General features: G+C 38.9%; 1 protein-coding gene across 4 annotated transcripts in view; it reads right to left on the reverse strand.

Annotated features, from left to right (window-relative positions):
* Positions 1-728: 728 nt before the first annotated feature.
* LOC106726970 (lipoxygenase homology domain-containing protein 1-like) overlaps positions 729-26,367 on the reverse strand; it is a 107,452-nt gene continuing 81,813 nt past the window's right edge. For all 4 annotated transcript variants that reach the window (XR_001363122.1, XR_001363123.1, XR_001363118.1 and 1 more), the window contains one exon: positions 729-1,885. The gene's annotated coding sequence lies outside the window, so the exon portion shown is untranslated. The remainder of the gene's footprint in view (positions 1,886-26,367) is intronic.

Below are 26,367 nucleotides of genomic sequence, written 5' to 3' on the forward strand. Positions count from 1 at the left end.
TTACCTCAACTCTAACTTTCTTCCTAATTCCAACACTAATCTTAACACAATTAATCATAACCCTAATACTAACACTAACCCTAAATATAACCCAAACCTACCCTGACCGTAGTCCCTAATCCTAACCCTACACTAACTTAAAATATAACCCTAATTTGAGCCATCACCAAAATCTTGTGTTGTAACATAAAAGTTTCTGGTATTGACATGGGCAAATTCTTCCCACAACACTTGACCCCCTACCTTTAATCCTCCTCTAGATTGGCTCCCTGGGCTTTAAAGAATCACAGAGAGCAGATCCTTAAGTGCCTAGAGACTGGTGCTCACCTCCTATCTCCTCCTCATGAATCTTCTGGCAGCAGGAGGGCCCTTTGAAGTCTGAGGGAGAACTGGGCTGGGCCTGGATCCAGAGACTGCTGAACTCTTTTTCCTAATTAAGCTCCCGGGTTCCTTGAGGAAGAGTATGATAGCAAATTGAGGTGATTCACACATGCTTATACTTCAGAAAATATGAAAGCAGGGAAGGCAGTGGAAATGGAAATTCCCTCGTTTGTCTAATGAAACTGGAGGTAATTGAAAAACCCAGTGGCTTTACATTTCAACTTTGCTTCTTCATAATTTAGATGTAGATTTAAAGTGTTTTTAATTATTCTGATAAAAAAGATATGACTAAACAAAAATTAAAATGACTAATGATGGAATAATTCTCTTTTCTCTCATATTTTCTCTCATGTGGCACTTAAAAAAAAAAAGCAAAGCAAAGAAAAACACCCAGCAACACTCAGCCAGAATTATAATAGATATTTAATGTTTTAGTGCTTCTGCTGCTTCCAAAATGTATGTTATAGATAAATTGTGGAAACATAATAAACCATTTGTCAGGAAGAATAAAAATATGATAGTCTTTTACCTAAACAATCTCAGGAGAATTTGAATTCAATTGAACTAAATTAAATCATGACACAATTTTTAAGGTGATAATAAACAGACATTAGTAAAGCATCCACCAAAATATATAGATGTTATTTTGAACAATGGGAAAATCTGAAGGAATTGTATAAATACATTAAAAATGTACAGAGGATGAATGTGAATAATTAAATTAAATAGCATAAAAAGCCTAGCAAAATAATTTCTCTACTCAAAAGCAGTTTTTATTTTCTAAATTTACAAAGGTTACATCTGATTGTCTGCTACACATAGGAGAAAGAATAGAGAGAATTGTGAAAGAATTTTCAGAAGGCAGATTCAAATGAGAAATTTGGTTCACTTAAACTTGCAAGGGATACATAGTGAATATTGTGTGAACTGCCCACCCATAATAGCCTCCCCAAGAATTTGAAATTCCCTGGAGTTAATTACTGAGTAGATGTCACATCATGCATTCAACACAAAATGTTATTTAATAGACAAGTTATAACCAAAATTGGCATGCGCTTCATTCACAGAGACTCTCATTCTGGTTGAGCCCTGGGTATCATTAAGTCCAAGGACACTGAGGTCAGTTGGACTTTGTTCTTTGCTTTCAAAACTTGGAGGAAGTAGACTGGGTTCTCTGAATCAAGAAAATGGGTTTCTACAGCTTTTTTCATAGGTGATAGTTCTGGTCCAAGAGGTACTTCACGGTGAAAAAGAGGATCTGGCCAGGGTTGGGGTGAGGAAAGTCAAGACTTGTTACTGCTATGGTTTTAGCATCGACAGAGGGAAGAGAGACATAGCTTTAGATTCCTGAATCTTGTGTTGCACTTGAATCCTGAAAATAATCTTGTTGATAATAAAAATTAGTTGAAGCCCTGGAGCTGGCTGGTAGACCAAAGTGTTGTTGCCCAGTCATCAGTGCGGATAGTTATGCTTCCAACGGTGTTGAAAACATCAGTATAAAGACCTATAAGAGATGAGGAATGTGGAAAAGGACACATGATCTTCAGATAGTTATGCTTCCAACGGTGTTGAAAGAGATGAGGAATGTGGAAAAGGACACATGATCTTCACTCAGAAACACTGGATCAATAACCATGCAGCTAGCTGCTAATCAGAGTCCCCTGGGGTATCAGGGTAGAACTTCCTACTCTTGGCCACCCATGAAAGGGCATGGCAAATCTTAAAATGGGATCTGTCTATGGTTGTGCTTTTCAAAGATGTACATAAGTCAGGTAAAACCAATGAGTGAAATAAACTTGTATTTTGAGGCTTTAAAAAAAATTGAGGTGCATAACTTAGCTTGTTGTTCTGACAACACATTGTAAGAAATCATTGAAGGTTCCCACACCATAGAATTTTATTGACATAAGTTCACCATAAAAAAAACCTTGTGGCCGAAACTGGTTTGGCTCAGTGGATAGAGCGTCGGCCTGCGGACTGAAAGGTCCCAGGTTCGATTCCGGTCAAGGGCATGTACCTGGGTTGCGGGCACATCCCCAATAGATGTGCAGGAGGCAGCTGATCGATGTTTCTAGCTCTCTATCTCTCTCCCTTCCTCTCTGTAAAAAATCAATAAAATATATATTTTTTTAAAAAACCTTGTGTAGTGTTCATTTTTTGTTATAGTAATAAAAACTGTTATGTGTCCAAAGTGAATATATTCAAATATATATTGTTGGAAAAGACTCAAATGAACAAAATTCAATACCTTGTGGCATCCTACCCATCATCTAAATGTGATAAACAACAACGATAGCAACTTTCTTGCAAAGTAATGGTTAAATGATAGGATCAAAGTTGTTAGATTAACTCAATAAATACTTGCCATTCCAAAAATACTTTTATTCCTCTACAGATCTTTTTACCCTAATAAATTTTAAAATCTCCTGACTAATGGTTTCCTGAATAGATGACATTTTAGAGTGATTTATTTACTAATAATGCCTCATAGTTAAATATATACAGACATATGTGAGTATCTATATACCTACCTACTTATTCAGAGTCAGATATATTAAATATCTATATGAAGTGCAGAAAGTGTAAGTGCAGAAAGAGAAGGGGCCTTTTTCTTTGTTAAAAGTGGATAACCCATTCTTCTATATGTGCCTCTTCTTTCCTTTTCAAATAAATCATTTCTAGTTATTCATTCAGTTGATGTCCCCAACATTCTACTAGTATTCATATAAACAACTTGGAAAATACTCTCCTTCTTAATGGCCTGGAACTATAATCTCCAAGGAATATCTCTAAAATTAGAGATGGAAGTTGCCACCCTCACTCCTTAATCAAAATAAAAAAACAATATATCAGAATGTGTTTTAAGGTCAAAATACAGCTATTCTGCATGTTGTAGAACCATAATAGATGAGCACACTGATTAGACAGACAGGTGTGGTAAAGGCCAGCTCCTTGGCCACAAGAAACAATATAGTTACTAAAGGAAAGCATCTTTATCCATAATGGAAAATAAGATTAGTCAGGGTTTATTTAGACATGAAAATTAAATATGGTAAGAAGAGAATTAACATTACATACAATGAATGAAAGCATCGCAATGCGGCCAAGCACACAGCTAGTCACAACAAAGTGGTTTATGTAATGAGTACTGATACTAAGTAATGAGACTATACTCCTAGGATCAGAGTTAAGATATGTACCAGGCCCTACAGAAATTATATTTCTGAAGAACTAATAGTATGCCATTATTTGTCTACTTAGATCCTCCGAGGAACCACTTGAATTATAACTTATTAGGACACACACAAAAAAGGAGAGGCACTTCCAGGAAGAACTGGTGACTTTCTGTTGGGAAAAAGTATACAGCTATAGAAGATGGTCCAGTCAATAATGATTCCTGAGTGTGCATGAACAAAAAGCTTTCATCTTAATTCTTAAATTAGTGTTATCACACATAAACTTTGTATTAAGCAAATGACTCCTGTGAACACAGAACAAATCAGGACAAACATTTGGTCTACAGAGAAAAATCAAGAGAACTTGGGTAATATCAGGATCTGGGTCTGATATTTGAAAGTTCCCATGTATATGTAGAACACTGCAGGTATATTTTTCTAGTCAATTTTCTGAAACCTCTACAATTCTTATTTCTGATCATAGCAAGAAGCAGATGCCAAATCTTATGAGAAAGGCTGTTCACAGGGTATTTCTAGCCTGTCTGAAAATAGGAAGTGCTAGAAATTTCATAGGAAAGTCAGTTCTTGTTAGCTTTCAAATTCAATTTCTGCAGACCAAAGTGATCTGGATAATTAAAACCTGAGAAAAACAATAATATCATAATTATTTTTAAAAATGGTAATAATCAAAGTGAGGAAGCAGTAAAATATAATGAAATGCCACTAGAAAGTAGGTCAGAAAACCAGAAATTTCTTTCTAATCCTTAAATTTACTGTGAAACCTTGGACAAATTATTTAACTTCCTTTAGTCTCAAATTTGTAATCTTTAAGATGAGAAGGTTATGCTAAATCAGTAGTTCATATATTTAACTGCCTAATAGTTTCTTCAAAATAAATATTCTGTGGATGTTAAATAGCAAAATCATAAAAATGGAGATGCTATTTTTGAAGAGGGTGGTTGTCACATACCACATGTTCAATGAACACTTGTTGAATGATAGACTCTCAAACTCTGTAAGAGGCAGCTGAAGAACTCCACAGTGTATTTGCCTAAATTATTTTTAAAAATTTGAATAAAGAGTAAAGACCTTTTCTGACATAGAAAGATCCAAAGAGAGCTTTAGGAAAACTACAACTAAAATGAAATAGATGTATGACTCTTCCTTAGATATCTGGGAAGTTGCATTCATTAGCATGCTTGGGTTGCCAAAAGCAGAAAACATGATGCAAGCTGGTATGAGCAAACCTGGTAATATACTGATTAATGTAATAAATCATGGTAGAGCCCTGGCCGGTGTGATTCAGTAGAGTGTTGGCCCACACACTGAGGGGTTGTGGGTTTGATTCCCGGTCAAGGGTATGTACCTGAGTTGCAGGTTCGATCCCCAGCCTCAGTCAGGGTGTGTGTGGTGGTAACCAATTGATGTGTCTCTGTCACATTGATGTTTCTCTCTCTCTCTCTCTCTCTCTCTCTCTCTCTCTCTCTCTCTCTTTCTCCCTTCCTCCCTCCATTCCACTCTCTCTAAAAATCAATGGAAAAAATACCCTGGGGTAAGGATTAAAACAACAACAATAAAATCATAATAGACCTAGCTTCAGGAGAGGCTTGATCCAGAGGTACCAGGTTGCTAAGTGCAGGCTTTCTTTGAAGTTCTCTCAGCATTGGCTTCCCCTCTGTGTGTTCATCATCTCCAGGCCCACTCCCCTCCTGATAGTATCGAAGCTGCAGCAGTTCAGACCTTAAACCCATAGCATGCTATGCAGAGAAAGAAACTCTCTCTTTTCTGATAGCTCCCCCAAAAGAAAGGTTGCTTCTTTTCCAGAGGCCCCTCAGTGAGCATCGCAGTCTCATTGGCCCAAATTGCAGCACGTGTTCATCCATAACCAATCCTGGATGAATGGAGCATGATTGAGCCAGCCAAGGCTGACTTCTTCCCTGGGGCATGAGGGCAATCCTATTCAAATGACACAGGGAATTTATGGAAAGAAGAGGAGGAGAGGCCTCCCAACAAATGTCCAGTTCAGCTATTAACATTATTAATGTAATGCATTGCTCTATTTATCTATATAGATATAGTAAAGAATTTTTGGAGAAAAAAAAAGTGTGTGCACATATGGTCGTTACTCATCTCATCTTATTAAAAGCTACATGGATGATCAGCTTCTAGGTATAAGGACAAAGTCTTAGATAAAAAAGTTAAGTATGCGCTAGCTTGAGTTTATCGAAAATATACACAGACAACAAACTCACAGCGTGACTCTCCATTTGTTCTTTACTTACACATCAGCCTAGTAAAGTACTTAATATTGCCCATGAATGGATTACATATTAAAGAGCTTCAAACTCTACCATGTTATTAATGTGTTGTTTTGACATTCTTCATAAATAATTATGATACCCTTATAATTCACATGAAGAATCTGGGAAATAAAATGAGAATTTACTTGAAAAAAGAGAAGCACACGGAGAATAAGTGCGGACAAAATCAAAGCAGATTCGCTGGTAGAGCTTCATAACAAGGAAGCGTCATACTCCATTAATCATCTGTGTGGGGAGAAAAAAATCCAAACGTGCTTGCCTTGGGTATAGCCCAACGAATTCAAGAGGCAGTTAGCAAATATGCTCACTAATTGCAAGAATGAATCCCCACTTCACCTGAAACCCAACCATCCTGCTCATGCCCTGAAGATGAACTAAATTGCTATTTCTGGTATTCATCCTACACACCAGGAAAAAAATCATTGCCTGCTGTCTATGACTTTCTCCAAGCCACACAGGCAATAGATACCCTCTGAAAACCCGCTTTTTGCTCCCAGGTGTATTAGCTGTCATGAGAAGAGAAGGGAAAGATTTAGGATTCTTGTGGAGAACTTTTAAATTTAATTTTATTTTATACAAATATTTGTTTGGTCTAAAATTCTACAGCAGGCATAAATATCTGGCTCTTTGAAGATATCAGTTGGCTTGTGAATGGCAGGTACTAACTGAGGAATAATGAAAATAGCTGTTAAAAATGCAGGGAAAATATACACTTTCTTTGAAATGTAGTTCAGAATAGTGAGAAAGGAAGCTGAGGTTTGAACTGCATGGCTGCAGAATGGCCGATGTACATGCAAAAGCATTCTGCCAAGGACAGGGAAAGGGGCCCCTAGCTGGAGAACGTTAGGGTCCCTGGAGGAGCCAAAATGTGCTCACAAGGGTTGAGTACACCTCAGTGATAACTAGGGCTGAAGCAGTGGGCCTGATGAAGTTCCCACAACAATCTTGTTCCATTCATTTTTTTGTAATTGATATCAAGGGGCAAGGGAGAGGGAGAGAGAGGTGGAAACATCAATGATGAGAGAGAATCATTGATTGGCTGCCTCCTGCACGTCCCTACTGGGGATCCAGCCAGTATCTTGGGCATATGTCCTGGCCAGAATTGAACCGTGGTTCATAGGTCAACTCTCAACCACAGAGCCACACTGGCTGGCTCCATTTTTATGTGAGTATGTTGGCGTCCTGACCTGCGAGGAAATTTAAAGCTTTGCTAAGGCTTGTTAAGAGTCAAGCTATTTCAGGTGACTAAAATCCTGCAGATTTCAATGTTATGGTTTGTGGGGAGCAGTATGGGTAACATCTATGCTGACACATGAGACCTGGCTTCTCAGCGGGCTCTGTGACTTACCAGTGAGTGAGTTCTGACAATCCATTGAATCTCTCTGAGCCTCAGTTTTCCCATCTGTGTAGTAGAGATATTTACACAGTCTCAAGGGCTTTTGTCGCTTTTCAATAAAATGTGTATCAAGTGTCTGATGCACTATCTGGTGCAAGGGTGTTTGGAAACTGCTCAGTCCCTTCCCTTTCCTCCTGTATGTCATTCAAATATAGATTATTTTCTGATTTTGAGCAAGTTGTGCCAGGATGAGATGAAGATAAAAGCAAAGCAAAGAGCCCAGGTGTGAGATTCATTTCGTTTTTTGGATGGATTATGTGGACATTTCAGGACAAGAGAAAACCCCTGCTTTATGTTTCCTATAAATGAGGTAGTTTTTGAACTATTGGCTTTCTTTCCAGCTCATAAACCTCTTGGACGGCAGTTGAGAGAGGTAGTCAGTGAGGATTTGAGGGCCACATTGAGCAAGGAGAAGAGCTGAAGAGGAACATTTGGGGTTTGAGCAGCACTTTATGTTTTGTTCATGTAGCAAGCACTACTAGAAAAAATAAAATTACGCAACACGATTAATAAGATCCCCTTCAGTGTTGGAGTCTCAAGTTATTCCCAACTCTGCCTTCTTAAGTGCCAGGTCCCTCTGAAGGTCACAATTCAGGAAGTTCACAGACACTTATCAGGCAGGCCATCATCCTAAAGCCAATCATTCTAATCTTTATATTAATTGTTTCTTATTTTATTTGGATTGGCCTGTGTTAAGGACTAAATGTTTGTGTCTTTGCAAAATTCATGTCAATATGTCCATCCCAGAGCCCCCAATGTGACAATATTTGAAGATGGGGTTTTGGGAGGTAATTAGGGTTAGATGAGCTCATGAGGGTAGGGTCCTGGTTTAGTGCCCTTATAAGAAGAGACACCAGAGATCGATCTCTCTCTCACTCTCTCTCTCTCTCTCTCTCTCTTTCTCCCCCTCTCTTCTTTTCCTCTCTCCATGCACAGGAATTGAAGAAAGACCATGTGAGAACACAGTGAGAGGGCATCCATCTACAAACCTGAAGAAAGCCCTCATCTGTAATTGCATCAGCTAGCCCCCAATCTTAGGCTTCCCAGCCTCCAGAACTGTGAAAAATAAATGTCTGTTGTTTAAACCAATAGTTTGTGATATTTTGTTATAGCAGCTCAAGAAGACTGATACAGCCTATATATTTTAAGATGTTAAAGTAATAGAAACTCTCACTATCTAAAATGTGTGTTACAAATTTGAATCTTTCTGCTTCTTGGAAATTTATTACCGCATGAGGTGTATTGTATCCAAAGTCCTCAGCCTGACACTAGAGGCCCTCCATGATCTTATTTCCAATGAATTTCCAGCCCCATTTCTTCCTCTTTGTCCCTGTGTTCCAGGCAAGCCAGGCTGCTCCCTCTTGCCTTCCTGTTGTGTATCCATTTGCTCACAGTATTCCCTCTACCAGCAATGCCTTTTTCTCATGCCTGGTAATCCCAAGGTTACCTTCTCTCAAATGCTCTTTCCCCATATCCCTTTCCACTCTAAAGTAAAACCGTCTCAAATGCAAAATACCAGAAACACAGACAATAGTGCAGTGATAGCCTGAGGAAAGGCGGGGTAGGTGGAGGTGGACAAAGGGGGAAAAATGGGAAAGGAGACTGCTTGGGGCGATGGGTGCGTGATGCAGTGCAGGTGATGTTTTATTGAGTTGCACACTTGAAACCTGTATGGTTTTGCTAACCAATGTCACCCCAATAAATTGAATAAGAAAGAATTTGTTATAAGAAAAGCAATATGTATGCCAATACCTCCTCTCCCCACTTATATCTATTGCCCCACTTCAGAGATAATATATATAAGCCTTGCATTCTCTTTTCAGCACAATATTATTTGATGAAATGAATGACTGAAAGCTATATAACATTATTTTTGTTCTCTCATTTATATTCTCTGGGTTTTGCCTGTGCACGTAGGGAAGAGGGTGACTAAAAATCAAAATAAAAAAAAAACTAATAAATTTTTAAAAGAGCCCAGATGACAGGTTTGTGATTTCCTCTCATAGATGTGGCTGTTGACATTTTTCAAAGCTCAGGTGTGTACTGTATGTCTCATCTGTATGTCTTTTCTGTTCTCTTCAAGAGATTGTCAAGACATTCCCTAAAAGAAGATAGGACTATCAGAAAACTACGAGAATTCAAAATTTGGGTTTAGAGTAATAATTAAGAATTAAATCCCGGTGTCAATATTGAATTAAGAATGTTTTATAAGGTGAAATTGTGAGTAATAAGATCTATAAGTTAAAATTTAGGGATTTTGTATGGGAAGGGGAATAAACTAAATAACAGTAAATGAAATTATCAAAATAAATTTGAATTTATAGGAATCCCTAAGAATATCATTTTCTGAAGTTTAAAAATATGAAATATTCAGAGAGAAAACTTAATTCAAGTTGCTCTTAAAATGACATTATCACTTCTCCTTTCTTAGACTTTCTAACTAATCATTGTTGTCTTTGGGCAAGAATAAATTATTTTCTTTCATCAGAAGGTGGAATAAGTTTAATCAGGCAGACTTTAGTTGTCCTCACCCAACCTTCATCCTTTTCTTTCTTTCACTCATCTTCTCTTCTTTTTTAAAAAAAACAAAACAAAACAAAAACGTTTCTCTCCTCTTTTCTCTCCAACAGGTCACAGCTTGCCAGCTATTATCACCTTCTGAGACAATCCCTGGCAAAATGTTAAAAATCTTGGTGAGCTAATGAGAATTCTCAGGGTCTCCTCAGGCCACTGTGCCATCTGATTAGCAAGGCCATATTGAGGCACATGCTGGGTTTTCAGAAAAATAGGTCTTATAATTAATAGAGAACAGAATCTGGACTCGAAAACCTACATCTGAATCCCATCTCTGTGACGACCAGTTGTGTCACCTGATACAATCACAATCCCATTAACCTTCATCTTCCTCGCCGGAAAACTGGGTATTAACAACCTCTACTCAGAGGGGGCTCTGAAGACTAAATGAGAAAATACAAAGCTCTGTATGAGAGAGCGTTGTGTGCTTATACAACCATGTATATACCAATGTAACATCGGGCTCTTGAGTCAAGAGACTTCCACGTTCCAAATTGCTACAGTTCATTCACAGCTTGAGAAGTGAGGTAGGAAAATAACAACAACAAAAACAATATCCTTGATAATAATGCTGACTGCTGCTTATTAAAAGCTTACTTATCTACACTTTTATTCACATGCTTTACGGGTATCATTTCCATAAATCTTCACAGTAACCCAATGAGTAGAAACTGAGGCTCAGAAAAGTCCGGGTCACAAGGTCACTGAATTGTCAAGCTGGGATTTGAACCTTTATCTTCTCTCTCTCAAACAATATCCTTGACAATAATGCTGACTGCTGCTTATTAAAAGCTTACTTATCTACACTTTTATTCACATGCTTTACGGGTATCATTTCCATAAATCTTCACAGTAACCCAATGAGTAGAAACTGAGGCTCAGAAAAGTCCGGGTCACAAGGTCACTGAATTGTCAAGCTGGGATTTGAACCTTTATCTTCTCTCTCTCTCTCTCTCTCTCTCTCTCTCTCTCTCTCTCAATATGTTTTATTGATTTTTTTACAGAGAGGAAGGGAGAGGGATAGAGTGTTAGAAACATCCATCAGCTGCTTTCTGCACACCCCCTACTGGGGATGTGCCCACAACCAGGGTACATGCCCTTGACCAAAATCAAACCTGGGACCCTTCAGTCCACAGGCTGACGCTCTATCCACTGAGCCAAACCAGTTAGGGCCTTTATCTTCTCTTACACCAAAGCCTGAGCTCTAGTAACGATGTGACCTGTTTATTGATAGCCATTCTGTCTTATCCACACCTCAGAGGTCTACTTCTGTCCCTGGGCAGGAAAGCTGGACCCACCCTTACTCATGGCGGAGAGGAAGGCTCTTGCAAAGGACAATGGCTATGAACACCCCTGAGGCTGCAGAAGTGGTGGTATTTTCTCAGTCATCAGTAGGACCAAATCATGCCTTTTTGAGTCATGTATCTTGCCTTTAAATTATCCCTGCTGAAAAGCTAAAGCCAAGCATGACAAACCATAGTAGCTATCATTTTGGGCTTGACTAGCATATTCTCCCATCCCCTTTCCTTCTGTTTATAGCACCCCCTTTGTTTGCCGAACTCCTTCCCATTCCTCAAGGTTCTGATGGAGCTATCATATACTGTGTCCCAATCTCAATCTCTAGCTGAAGGGTGGGCATGTGACCCAGGCTGGGCCTACAACAGTAACCCATCTCTTAGGCAACAGTTATTAATCTTTGATTGGGGAGCTGACTCAGGAAGGTCAATCAGAGTCCATTCCCTGGAATGACATTTGGACTGGGAAGAGGTGAAGTCTCTTTATTCAAATGATGCTAAGTAGAGATGTTGGAAAATTGTAAACCTAAGGTTCTGTCTTGCCTTCTACGCTGGCAAAATAGAGAAAGCACATCTTCAATAGGAAATAATCAGAAGAAATTATGAGAAAGCTGAGAGAGGGAGAGAGGGAGAAAGAGAGAAAACCTGATCATATTACTTTTATTCCTAGATCCAGCCTTGCCCAAGGCCAAATCCACCTCTAGGTTGCCTAGGAACCCAAACAAAAATATTTCCTTTTTTGAGTTTTGAGTTGAGCTCATTTTAATTGAGAGTCTATCTCTTGCAATCAAAAGAATCTTTAGCATAGTGAAGAAAACTAGAAAGCTTAGAGGTTGAGATGGAAATATATCAATAGATAGAATATTTTATGAGATATTTCCACTATTATAAACAATTTACAAGATAGTTCCACTCCAAGACAAAAATACAAATTTGTGTACAGACCTATTGCAAAGATGGAGCTGTGTTTTCTCCCTGAACATTCCTCTAATTTCTACTTTAAAAAAGAAAACAGTCATAAGCTATTGGGGGAAAATACTCAAGTGACAAAACATTTTGATATGCTAAACATTCAGATATAAAGATTCTCTGTGTTTTTATTCTTACTGCTGGCCTGAGGCTTGTAGAGAAACACTGCTGGGGAGGTATTTATTACTATCTCCATACCCTGCACCAAAAACCATAACATAAAGCTTTCAAGCCATTTTAGAAAGTTATTCATAGGTGATAGTGGGCATCTTGAGGACAATTCTCAAAACTCTAAAGGTGAGTTTTGATCTCAGTTAAAGTACAGTCTAAACAGCAGTTTACTGAATCCCACTAAATTAACAACGTGAAGCAATAGAAGACCAATTTCTACATTTTAGATTTTGCTTCTTCTCCCAGTGTGAAATGCTATTAAAGAATGTTTCTATAACCTAATGATATAGATCTTGATGCTCTGGCTAGGTAAACGGGCAGTCATGTGAGATTTTATGTTTTTCTGAAAAACAAAAAACCCAAAAACAAAAAACAGATTTCTGAGTAAATCAGACTTAATGAAGATAATTTACTTCATCATTTTTAGGCTTGGGACTGTATTTACTCACTGAATATATTAGAGATTTTGGTAAATACATATCAGTACCAGATTTCAATTTTGAATCCTTCGAACTAGTTATTTGAGGGCTACTTTCTGACTTAAGCCATGCAATGTGAAGGTCAGTGAACTGGGTCAAAAGCTTTGTGATCTTCACCTCTTTGAATGTTAGGTACTTTATAGATAAAATTATAAGATTGTTGTAAGTTGTCTATGCAGCCCTTCTAATCTATAACTTCCTATGAATATAAACACCAATACTAATCCCAAAAAATTGTGTTGTAGCATTTCTTTCGCTTGTACAAAATCAGCTCATTCTTATTTATTTCAGAGTTCTGGCATTTAATAAACCTGAGTGTTGTTTTTGTGTGTGTGTGTGTGTGTGTGTGTGTTTTGAGTGTTGTTTTTGTGTGTGTGTGTGTGTTTTATCTAAGTGATCATAACAGTCTAGTTGATTTATGTTCATAAAATATAAGGAACATACTTTTCTACCACCATTCCAAGGAGAAATGCTGACATGTAATTCATTGATTTGACTTATGACAAAGCACATGAAGAAAATAGTAGACTCAAGCATATTTAAAAATGCTCACTGAAATTTGATTAAAATGTATGGCTTTCTGCATGCTAGTATTTTAGTAAAGACTATTGTACTATAGAAACTGGTTCCAAAAGTTAGACAGTCTGCCTCTAATAATTTAAATAATTGGTAGAAGGGGAGGCCTAAATATTCTACATATTTTGTCCCACGACCTTCAAATTGCCAAAGAAAGATAAGGCTTTCAAATCCTTATTATGATCACAAGAAAGAAGAGAGGATCATTAAAAAACTGTCTAAACAATTCATTTGTCAACTCTCCAGTGATGGCAAGATCCTGGACAATTAAAACATTCTATAAACTATGGATTTTATCGATTTTATCGATTTTATAAGTGATACACGAGGTTGTTTATATGAATGAGAATTTCCCATAGCTTCATTAACTTACATATGTCAGTATAGTTTGCACGTATAGAAAATCATTTATTTGTGATAGCAACCCTATGATGTAACTACTACTATTACCCTGATTGTACGGATAATTTAACTGAAGGTGAGAGAAGGTGCATCGCTTCCACAGGACACAAGCTCACAAGGGGCAAAGCCCAGTGAGGAAGTCCAGCACCATGCCTCTCACCATGAGGAGGAGAAGAACCAAGATTGACTTTGGAGGGTCTTGTGTGTTCCCATCAGCTAGACCTTGGACAGTTTATAAACTGTATAATGGTTTCTATTGAATCCTGTTTAGAGGGAAATATTAGAGAGTTCTTACTTTACCTGAGGATGTCCCTGATAGATGAGAAGAACATTGAAGCTGTATGTGAAGGTCACAGCAGGGAGCAGTTGAGCTGCCTAACTAATGGGTAATGGACTCCCATGAACAAAGTACTCTAGTGATACAGGAGGACCTGGTGGGTAGGAGTATATGGCCTTTAATGTCAATGAATGTAGGCTAGAGGCATAAATGTCTAGAGCCTGGAGGATTTTGCAAGACATTGCATTCTGTTGATCACTCATGCAATAAGGGAGAGTAACCCGATGGGAAATAGATGTTACGTGTCCATCTACATCAGCGGTTCTCAACCTATGGGTCATGACCCCTTTGGAGGTTGAACGACCCTTTCACAGGGGTCGCCTAAGACCATCCTGCATGTCAGATATTTACATTACGATTCATAACAGTAGCAACATTACAGTTATGAAGTAGCAACAAAAATAATTTTATGGTTGGGTCACAACATGAGGAACTGTATTTAAAGGGCCAGAAGGTTGAGAACCACTGATCTACATAAAGTCAGAGATTTCCTTCACCAATTAAGATCCCGAAGGAGTATTCAAACTGTGTTCCTGGGAGTCAAGACGTGCAATAAGCAGATGACCGACACCAATAAAGATGGTGGCCATGCGGGCGGAGGGGCTGTGATGACGTGAGGAGTTAAGCAGCAGAAGGTCTAAGTGCTGACAGGTGCCAGGGTTTAAATCCCTGCGGCTGAGAGGTTTGCATCCACTTCAGACTTCACATGCATCATTTAGGGCGGCTTCACCATTGTTACCCAGGAGCCAATACCCATTAATAAACTGCTAGATGGGAACAAAAAAATAAAAAACAAAAATGAAGCCTTGGAATTCAGCCAGTGAACCTGCTCTCCTGAAACACTGTTTGCAACTTCTTTGCTGCTGTACGTGTGATGCTAATGTGCAACTGTGGATTCCATAAGCAGCAACTGCAAAAGATTGGACTGAAAATAGGGAACAGAAAACATAGGAGTATCGGCTGAGTACAGTTCAAGCCCAGGGAAGGTGCACAGAGAGCAGCTAGACATGAAGGTTACCAGAGATGGTGTGACTTTTCCTTCCTTTTTTTTTTCTTTTCTTTTTGAAGACGCAGAATCAAAAATAGCAACAAGCTCAGCAAACAGCCTCTACAGCTGCTCGGGAAAGAACAGCCTTCATTCAAATGCACTGCAGAAAATACAGCTGGTCACATTGGTCTTTTCAGCCTTCCTCGTGCACATATTTAGCAACATAGTCAGTGGCGGTATCTTGAATATAAAAGGCACTGATAGCTATCTGGGATAACTCCAACTCAGTTAAGTTCTTCTTAAAGAGAACTTAACCAGTCCTTTTCCATTACGCCCAAATTCAGTCCTCTCTGCCTGTCCCAGATTCTTTGTTTTAAAATGGTATGTCTCCACCTTTAAAATAGAAAGGTGTGGGGCCAAAGTAGGTTTACAGTTGTGAGTACATGAAACAGAGCTCATTTTTGTATTATTATTTATTAATTATTGTATCATTTTCCATACAAACAACAGTAACCCTTTTGTCCTACTCTGTATAGAGAAGTCAGAGTATTAGAAGGTGAGATTTGGGCTGGTCCAGGTTTGTGACTGTACCAAGGAGATGGATAACAGGATGTTTCCTGCATTTGTTCAGGGTTAATATTCTCTTTTTTAAATGTACTTTTCAAGTTTTCAACTGACAATTCTTAATTTTGAAGTGGAGTACATAGAGGGATGAGGTCCCCATTCGGTTACAATTTGAGAAATGGACTCAGCAGACAGGCATTTAGTGTCACCAAAGCTGAGCAGCCTACAGTAGTGGGGCCTGCTGAGGATATCAGATACCCTTGACCGGAATCGAACCTGGGACCTTCCAGTCCGCAGGCTGACGCTCTACCACTGAGCCAAACCGGTGCTGGCTCAACTGACAATTCTTAATTTTTTTTTTTTGACAATTCTTAATTTTGAAGTGAAGTACATAGAGGGATGAGGTCCCCATTCTGTTACAATTTGAGAAATGGACTCAGCAGACAGGCATTTAGTGTCACCAAAGCTGAGCAGCCTACAGTAGTGGGGCCTGCTGAGGATATCAGATAATGAAGATGCCTGCCTTTCCTCTGGGAAGATGTTTACACTCAGACATAGGCAGAGCTGGTGCACAAATAATTTACAATACAAGGCAGAACAATTACATAGAAGAAAACGTAGGCACTAAACTCCTGGGCCTGGTCTTAAAGAAGAATGAATTTGATCCCAAAGGTAAGGAAAGTAAAGGCAAAAATAAATGAATGGGGTTATATCACACTAAAAAAACTTCTGCACAGCCAACGAAATCACCAACAAAACAAAAAGGCAACCTACCGAATGGGAGATGGTATTTGCAAAGAACAGCTTTGACAAAGGGCCTGCAACTGAGGTATGTACCCTTGGCAGGAATCAAACCCAGGACCCTTCAGTCTGAGGTCTGATGCTCAATCCACTGAACCAAACCAGCTAAGGCTAAAAATAATTTTTAAGGTAAAATGAATGAAATGCATGCACACACACAGAGACACACGTGCGCGCGCACACACACGCGCGCACACACACACACACACACACACACACACACACACACACACCAGCACATTTTCTAAGCGGATAGAAAGAGGGAGAGTTTACACCAAGGAGAAGGAATCAAGAAGTGTGTAGGGATGGACCGGACAGAATTAACAGATGTTGACAGATGACTTTGAAATAGGTTGGTGGGAGGAGTAAACTTGGGAAACCATGAAGTCACTTAGTTCAGATATAAAAGAAAAAGCCAGAAGGGAAAGCTGAGCCATATGGAAGGTTTTTGAGCAGGAGAGTGGTGTGGTTAGGGCTGCTGTTTCAGAAACTATCCTACATACTCAGATATTTTACTTTTTATTATTGCTGCCCTCTGAGTGCAGGAAGACCAGTGAGAGAATTATACAGAATAAGTTTGGAAATGTAAGATTATTTCTCATAACCTCTTAGTAAAAAGATGGAATAAATTTCAAATTAAAATATTTATTCTAGACAGACAAGAAACATACAGACCAAAAAAAAGGATTATGATTGCAAAGACTAATAATGGTCCCAATGCATTCAATGGTTCATCTAATCATTAGAATATTATTAATGCATTCTGACAAAACGGGGAAGGTTTCTATTATCGTCATTTTCAGAATGGAAAGCTCAGGATTCGCCTTCGGTGTCAGATCCTGGTCCTGTACCACCACGGTCATGATCCTCTGTGGCCTCCCACTAAGCCCCCTCATATTTCTCCCTGGCTTCCTTCTCTAGCAGTGTGTCCCTTGTGTTTTGACATTTAAAAATATCTTCAGTAAAAGCATCAAACAGCCCATCAATCCTCAGAGGGAAGGCAGGGGAGGGTTGAGGTGGGGAGTAAATGATCAACCAAAGGACTTGTATGCATGCATATACTAGTAAGCATAGCCAATGGACACAGACACTAGGAGGGGCGGTGGGAGCATGGGCTGGGGGTAGGGGTGGCCAATGGGGGGGAAAGGAGCATATGTAATACTGTATGTAATACTTTAAACAATAAAGAATTAAAAATAAATTAAATAAAATATCTTCAGCTGGGTAAGAAGTCCTTCGCTACCCTTTATCTTTCTGTTTTTCTTCTTCATAAATCTATTTTGGGAGACATAGCCTGCAAATGTAGTTGTCAAGGTAAACATTTCTTGTTAGGGAAAAAAAATCTTGAAGGATTTTGGAACTGATTAGCAATATAATGTGGAAGGGAGACCAAGAAAACATCACAGAAAACTCCCACAGATCTGTGTGACTATCAGAGCAACAGCACAGGAATTATGGACAGAACTAGGCTGGTGCAACTAGAGCAGATATTAAAAGAGAGTTTAGCCCAGCCGGCATGGCTCAGTGGTTGAGCCTCGACCTAAGAACCAGGAGGTCACAGTTTGATTCCCAATCAGGGCACAGGCCTGGGTTGTGGGCTGTATCCCCAGAGTGGGGCATGCAGGAGGCAGCCAATCAATGATTCTCTCTCATCATTGATGTTTCTATCTTTTTCTCCCTCTTCCTTCCTCTCTGAAATCAATAAAAATATATTCTTTTAAAGAGAGAGAGTGAGTTTAACTCTGAGGAACCCAGAAAAACACTCACCAATCAGCACAATATCCTTACCTGACAGTCAAAGCCTCGCAGTTGTTACCCAGGCTACTCCTTTGCCTACACTCACATAGGTTAATTCAGTGGCCAATCCTCTGAGTTTTAAAATAGGAAAAATGTAGCTGACATACATATCAAGTTTTACAAAGATTTCCTTTACATCAGAAAATGTAGAGAATAATAATGGTGTCTGTGTGAGCTATGCTCATTTATTTAATAGGACAGACTTATCAAAAACTCACCTTTCCTCTTCCAAAAGGTCTGAATGGTCCTGAGACTAAGGAGTTGCAGAGTTTCAGACAAGGTCTTTTTTTCCCAGCCTGCCATGTGGACATCTGCACTGCTTCCTGTACCCTTAGTATCATCTCTACGCACCTTAATCAGATACTCAGTCATACTGTGGCCAGGCCTTTTGCTTTCAGGAATTAAGAATAATTTCAGCCCCAGTAAGTGCTGGTATTTTTTTTAAATCAATAATGGAAGAGACATTCCTGGCCAGCATGGCTCAGTGATTGAGCGTCAACTTATGAACCAGGAGGTCACAGTTCGATTCCGGTTCAGGCACATGCCTAGGCTATGGTCTCAATCCCCAGTGTGGGGCTACCAGTAGCCAATCAACGATTCTTCTCATCATTGATGTTTCTATCTCTCTCTCTCCCTCTCCTTTCCTCTCTGAAAGCAATAAAAATATATTTTAAAAAAGGATGAAAGAGATTTTTTTCCTTGAATTTCAAGCTTATCAGGGTTAATAATGAACTTCCTGCCAAGTAACTCAATATGAAAATAAGGTTTGTTGGCACTTTAGTTAGAAAGCATCAGAAGAAAAAAAAAAGATTAAACTTGGGGAATAAGCTTGGCCAAGTAAATCAATATGAAAATAAGGTTTGTTAGCACTTTAGTTAGAAAGCATCAGAAAAAAAAAAGATTAAACTTGGGGAATAAGCTTGGAAATTTGCCCTTTGAAGTCCCTTGTTTTTCTAGAACTAAGCCCTCCCCATCAGGAGGGAGAGCTCAAACCTAGGCCTAGACTGAGAGAACCAGGAGTCATCTTTACCTTATGCTGATCCAGCTTCATCTACGAAAGGAATAGGTGCTTGTTCCTGGGTGTGAGGGGGAATCTGTGCCCAGCGGTAAAGTCCACCTTTCTTCTACCTCCTTAGGAGACACTCTCCTTTCCAAGCAGGTAGCTTGTGACCTCTTCAAGCTGAGGTCACTTGCGCCAGAGAAAATCACCTGCCAGACAGGACAATGCTAAGGTAGGAGTGAGAGAGGAAGCTTGTTCTTTTCCGGGAGATGTTGATTTTAAAAATGCCCAGTGAAGTAATGATTTCTCCAAAACCATGAATCTTTGATTGCAGAGTTCCAAGCACCTGGGTATTGGGGTAGAGTTGAGTGGGTGTGATGAAGGGTCCCTTGGGAGCCCCAAGCTGCAGAGGCAGCTGCACAGCTAATTGACACACTTTTAGTCAAGAGAGGCAAGCTTTGGGATAGAGGCTGGTTCACCGGTAGGTCCTGGCAGGTACCTCAAGCTGCAAACACAGCTGCAGCTTGGTGGACCCTGGGAATCTACATCCCATCTGGTTAGGGGAGGGAGAGCGGCCCCTCTGGGCCAAGCGTGCTTGCCTTGGAATAAGCAGAGATCCCGAGGAGTGGCTTCGGTTGGGCCTTTTGGACACCAGTGAATGGAACATTTGCTTTTCCTTTCTCCCTCTTTTCCCAGGAAATGCAAAGCCATGGGCGTAGCTTGCAGAGCTTTCTGTTATAAATGTTCACAGGGAGAAAGACTGTGCTAGACCAGCAGTCTTATGCAATTCAGGATTAAGGTATCAGGAGTACCTTATAGGAATGCAGACACTAAAGAGAAAGGTTTAAAAAAAAGGTGTTGTTTAAATATTTATTAAGTATGCTAAAGAAAATAAGAAGGCCCTGGGAAGACCCGAGGGCTAGAGTTGCCTGCAGCTAAAGTTTCTAAAGTGAGTCAGAAAAAATAGTGTTTCTGGAGACATTCTGCTTGGAGGAGGCAGTCTGCATAGTTTTGGTAATATTTTTATAGTTAACCTACTTATCGGAAACTTCCCCCAAAAGCATTTTAAATTCACTGTTGATAGAGTTTTGATAATTGGTGTGAACCTAAATTAAAATGCCTTTCCCCCTTGTTCTCCTCCCTTTTCTCTATCTATGTCTTTCTTCCTATAGGCACTATCTCTGTTCTTCTCTACAGATAATAATAGCATCCAGGTCTAGAGGGCAGCATGGTTTGGCTTCTGCTTGCTGGGGAGACAATTATTGTATAAAGTTCTTTTATGCACTGTGGTGTTAGCCTCTGGAATTTAACACTTTTAACATCTTATAGATGTGGGATGGTGGCTGTAATTCACTGCTTTGTTCACTTAGCTCCTGAAATGGAAACAATGGAAATATAATAATGTTAGTGATACCATTGTAATTAATCCTTGTCCAGAACCTTTATAATAGAGGCCTTATCTAATCCACCGCGTTTGACCATGAAATTTAACAGGTGACTGATCTGGATCTCTACTGCATGAGAAATGAGATTTATTTGATTGAGATTTCTAAAGCTCTTGGACTCCGGATATTTCACCAGGAAATCTTGGTAAAATAGCACTAGAGTAGAAGTCAGACCTGGCTACTAAGAGCTGTATGGTCTTGGGCAAGTTATTTCCTTCCTGGGTTTTATTAACTCGGTAGGTCGTTACACTTTGAGGCTTAACGACCATTTGGATATTCCCTCTTTATTATATAGGATAGAAAAGAAGAAAAGGGAAGGCCAGACATTATAGGCTTTAAAAAAGAAGATTGAACTAGATGATTTGTCATTATCTAGTTATTAATAACTTGCAGCCGTGCGCACGAATCTGTGTGCAGGTAGCTATTTAAAAAAGAAGATTGAACTAGATGATTTGTCATATCTAGTTATTAATAACTAGCAGCCCTGCGCACGAATCTGTGTGCCAGTAGCTCGCCAGCCAGGAAGCTGTAACTTTGCACTCTTCTGGGAACCACTGGCCTATTCCCTACAAAACACTGGGGGAAGGGACCCAACAAAGGGAAGATAGATGCATTACCTGTGAAGCTGTGGTGACATTGGGAAGGTACTTGCCTATCAGTAAAGCCTGGGGAGCCATGGATTGACCAAAGTAGGCATGGACACTGTAAGTACGCAAAAATTGGAGAATACATAATCTCCTGAACAGAGGAATTTTCTCTCTTGTTGCTCTTGGTGTGCCTGGCTCCTGACTCCTGTGACTCTTGGCTCTCTTACATCTGCCCATATGGTCCTCAGACATGTGGACCCCACAAGCAATGGACTAATAATGGGTTTCAGTGAGGACACACAAGCTAAACTAGTCTGATGCTGGACTGGACCTGGCTTCTACATGGAAAGGAAACTCTGGACACTGCCTCTGATTTTAGCTCTACTGAAGCCCCAGCTATACTTCTTTGATGACTGGACTAAGGGAAATGGGACATTGGAAACTCAGGGATTTAAAGCCACACAAATAAAAATCACTCAATCTCCAGTGCAAGTCTCAGAAAATTCTTTTTTTCTCAGGATATTGCAAGGAATCCACCCCAACTAGCTACCAGGGGAGACAAGGCCCTCTTCCCTCTGTTAACATTAGCATAGACTTATTTCATCTTTGAAGGTGTATAAGGAACTGAATTATTTCCAGTGGGAGGTGACTCAAACTTCAGCCATTGAGCTAGATACCCCAGACCACATCAGGAATTAGGGTGGGACCCATTGGCCAGAGCTGAGCAAAAGGAAAATATGAGAGGGGAAAAGCTTTGTATGTATCTTGCAAGTTTTATTTCTCTAAATTATCAGATAATAGAAAATTTAAGCAACTTATACTAATATTATTCTAGTTTATGGAGAGTGTTCAGTTGGACTTTGTTGGTTGATGCAGTTGAACATAACTTAAGGTAATAAGATAAGGGTGATTTTCTGTCCTAGTGATTAAAGGGTATTTTTTTTTCTTTTTCCTTAATTTTAGCACAATCTACTGCACAGTGAAATATAAAGATCTCAATTTTATAGTTCCATGAGTTTTGACAAATGTATGTAGTGCACATCCTGATTGAGATATAGATCATTGTGAGATTATAGAAAATACATATATATTGATCTCTGCCCTTGTTTTTTGTTTTGTTCTGTTTTGTCACAGGACCCCTAAAACCCTTATAAATTCCTAAGTGATAAGAGACCTAGGAGCATCTTTTGTTCTAATGTAGCAACTCTGGTGGCTCCTGGATGAGGGCTGGTCACCAGAAATACCAAGTCATGATTAGAAGCTTTGAATTTTCAGCCCCACCCCAACCCCCATTCTCCAGAGAAGGGAGGGGGGCTGGAAGTGGAGTTAATAATTGATCATGCATATGTAAGGAAGCCTCCATAAAAATCTCCAAAGTAAGGGGTTTGGAAAGCTTCCAGGTGGGTGAATAAACCCACACATGGAGGGTGGTACACCCCAGCTCCACAGGGACAGATGCTCCGGGGCTTGGATGTGTGTCCCCCTGAATTCCATGAGCTGCTCTAGCAAATTAATCAAACCCGAGGCGGTGTGGGGGGAATCTTCATTCCATAGCAGGGCGGTCAGAAGCACAGGTGATTACCCGGGCTTGTAACTGGTGTCTGGAGTGTGTACCTGCGCCAGCAGGTGGGGCAGTCTTGTGGGACTGAGCCCTTGGGATCTGACACTATCTCCAGGTAGGTAAATCCCTAGGTAGATAGTGTCCGAATTTAATTAAATTGTAGGACACCCAGCTGGTGTCGCAGAGAATTGCTTAGTGTGGGAAAAATCTCCGCACATTTAATGATCAGAAGTGAACTATTTTATGTGAGCAGTAAAAGGGACTCGTAGGAGAAAAACACACAGGTGGAACTGGGTTTTTCCCTACGTAGGAATTCCATTCATGATATAAGCTTTTAACAAACTAAATAGAAGAGATTTCCTCGATTAGATAATGGGCATGATAAAAGTCCACAGCTAACATTATACCCAATGGTAAAGATTATATCTTGCTCTTTTTGGGTGGAGTGTTCCAGACATGTCAACTAGGTTAAGATAATTGATGGTTTTGCTCAAACCTATATTCTCCCAGGTGTTAGTCTAATGGTTCTATCAATTATTGAAAGAGAAGTGTTAAAATATTTAACTGTAATTGAATTCAACTATATTTCTCCTTTTATTTGTCTCAACTATTAATACATTTATTTTGAAGCTCTGTTTTACTTAAAAACACAGTTAGGATTACTATGTCTTCCTAGTGAATTGACCTCTTTATCTTTATGAAATGTCTCTCTTATCTCTGATAATATTCTTTGTCTTGAATTATATTTTGTATGATTTTAATATGATCACATTAATTTCTTATGCTTAGTACTTTCTATTTTATATCATCTCCATGTTTTCACTTTCAACTTCTCTTTATATTTAAAACTTATAAACAATATGTAGTTTGTCTGCTATGTTTTTATTTAGTCTGAAAAATCTCTGATCTTTAATGAGAGCATTTAGTTTACTTACATTTATTTTTAAAAAGGTTTTGTTTATGTCTATCTTTTCATTGTTTTCTAATTATCCACTCTACTCTTTGTTCCTTTGTTTCACTTTTCCTGACTTTAAAAAATATCATTTGAGTAATTTTAATCTACCTTGAGATAATATTTTACCACTTCTTATAAAATATGTAGTGGTACACTTTGAGCCACACTCCTGTTTTTGTATTGCTGTGATTATATTTTTCCACACATGTTATAAACTCACTGATACAGCATTTTTGTTTATTTTGATTTAAAAATATCGAGTCACTTAATGTAAATATAAGAAAAGAAAAGTTGTCTTGTTTTATATACACACATTACATGCATATATTTCTTCCCATAGAGTCAAGATTGTTTATGGTATCATTTATTTCCATCCAAAATACTTTCTTTAGCCTTTCTTAAAGTGCAAGTATGCTGGTGAAAAATTCTCAGAACTTTCATTTATTTAAAAATGTTGTTATTGTACTTTAATATTTAAAGAATATTTTTCCTGAATGATAGAATAGAATTATATTGTTAATTACTTTTTTCTTTAACACTTTAAAGATGTTGTTTTAGCCCTGGCTGGTGTTTCTCAGTGGTTAGAGCATTAGCCTGCACGCGGAAGGGTTGCAGGTTCAATCCCCTGCCCGGTCAGGGCACATGGGAGGCAACCAATCAATGGGTCTCTTTCAGATCAATCTCTCTCTCTTCTCCTCCTCCTCCTCCTCCTCCTCCTCCTCCTCCTGCATCAGCCTGCACACGGAAGGGTTGCAGGTTCAATACCCTGCCCGGACAGGGCACATGGGAGGCAACCAATCAATGGGTCTCTTTCACATCAATGTCTCTCTCTCTCTCTCTCTCTCTCTCTCTCCTCCTCCTCCTCCTCCTCCTCCTCCTCCTCCTTTCCTCCCTTCCACTCTCTCTAAAAATATCAATGGAAAAAATGTCCTCAGGAAAGGATTAACCAAAAACAATTTTTTAAAAAGATGTCATTTTATTACCCTCTGATGTACATTATTTCTGATTAGAAATCTGCTATAATTTTATTGTGTTTTTTTCTATGTAATGTGTCATTTCTTCTTGTTACTTTAAAGTGTTGGATTTTTTTTTGTCTGTATTTCAGCAAACTGCATAGATCTGTCTCTTGTAATTATTCTACTTATTTATTTTAATTTATTGGGTCTATGGGTCTAGAATTCTTATCAAAAATTGAAAAATGTCTTTTTTTTAGTTCTGTGTGACACCTAACTGGGTTGCAGTTCTTTCTTTTATTGAGACATAATTGACATGTAACATATTAGTTTCAGGTGCACAATATAATGATTTGATATTTGTATATATTGTGAAATGATCATGATAAGTCTATTTAACATCTATCACCATACGTACTTGCTATTATTGTTGCCACTGTGCTCTAAGGCTCAGCTAATTTTTCCTCATTTCTGAAATGCATCTCTATCTACAGTTAACCAACTTCTCTGGTCTGGCTATACCTATATTTGATACCTGGCCTCATTTATGTAAGTTGCTACTGTTTCTGGATCTATTAAGAGCTAATTTCTTCCTGTGATTCAGTGCCTCAGGGTTCACTTGTATCCATCATTCCTTGCTAGCCCTGTAGAAAACATGCTCAGCATTTTATCTGGGTTTTTCTTATTGCTTTTGAGAATATAAAGAATTCTTATCTTTTTCAAAATCCTAAATATAGCACACCTTTCAGAGGTGGACTGGGGCAATGTCAAATTGGTACAACATCAATATAAACAAAGCTAAGACAAATTTGGAAAACTGGTCTCAGAAGGACGCAGAGGAGACTTTTTCTGATAATTTGGTTCCTCTTTCTTGGTTGGGACATTGGCATGATTAAGATTCTCCATGGGTATGAAGGGCAAAATCACCTTCCTCTTCCCACTTGTGTTGGGGATAATTGGTGAGATAGATCACCAGCAATGACTAGGGGGTAGAGATGGTAGAGGTGAGGTAGAGATTTGGGACAGCTCTTGCCTTTTGTGGTACTGCTGACTCTGGATTATTTTTTTTCTTTCTTGGTCTTGTTTAGACTCTGTATTTCCATTTTGGAATGTTTTTGCCTCTTATAACTCCTCTTCCTTGCATTTGGTGACCTAAGACTTATCCGTGGCCTCCTCACACTTAGAAACAGATGACTCTACCTTTACATGATCAAGTGAGAATAAGGATTAGGTCAAGGAAAAGGGGTTAAGAAAAAAGACAGTAGGTTTATCTTTGGTCCAGTCTTATTCACCAGATTAAGAGATCACAAGCTTTGCACAGACTTAGAGTCTTTCTTTGCCTGGAGAATTCTGTGAGGTCACCACCTTTAAAATATGTGGTGACTATAGACAACTAAGCAAAAAGTCCTTGATTTGGGAGTTTAGCCAAATGCTTCTCTCTTACAATGCTTGATATTTATTCCCTAGTATTGTTGTGAGAAGCAGATGAGCTTCTATATAGAAGAGGACTTCTCAATCTATAAAGTCCTCTATGAATAATAATAACTACTTATTTTTATTATTATAACCTATATTTTTGTAAAGAGAGAGGTTGGCTGGATCAACCCATTTGGAGATGAACTTCCAAGTCATAATAAAT

The sequence above is a fragment of the Myotis brandtii genome, unplaced genomic scaffold (genome assembly GCF_000412655.1).
Source record: "Myotis brandtii unplaced genomic scaffold, ASM41265v1 scaffold1102, whole genome shotgun sequence".
Classification (NCBI taxonomy): domain Eukaryota; kingdom Metazoa; phylum Chordata; class Mammalia; order Chiroptera; family Vespertilionidae; genus Myotis; species Myotis brandtii.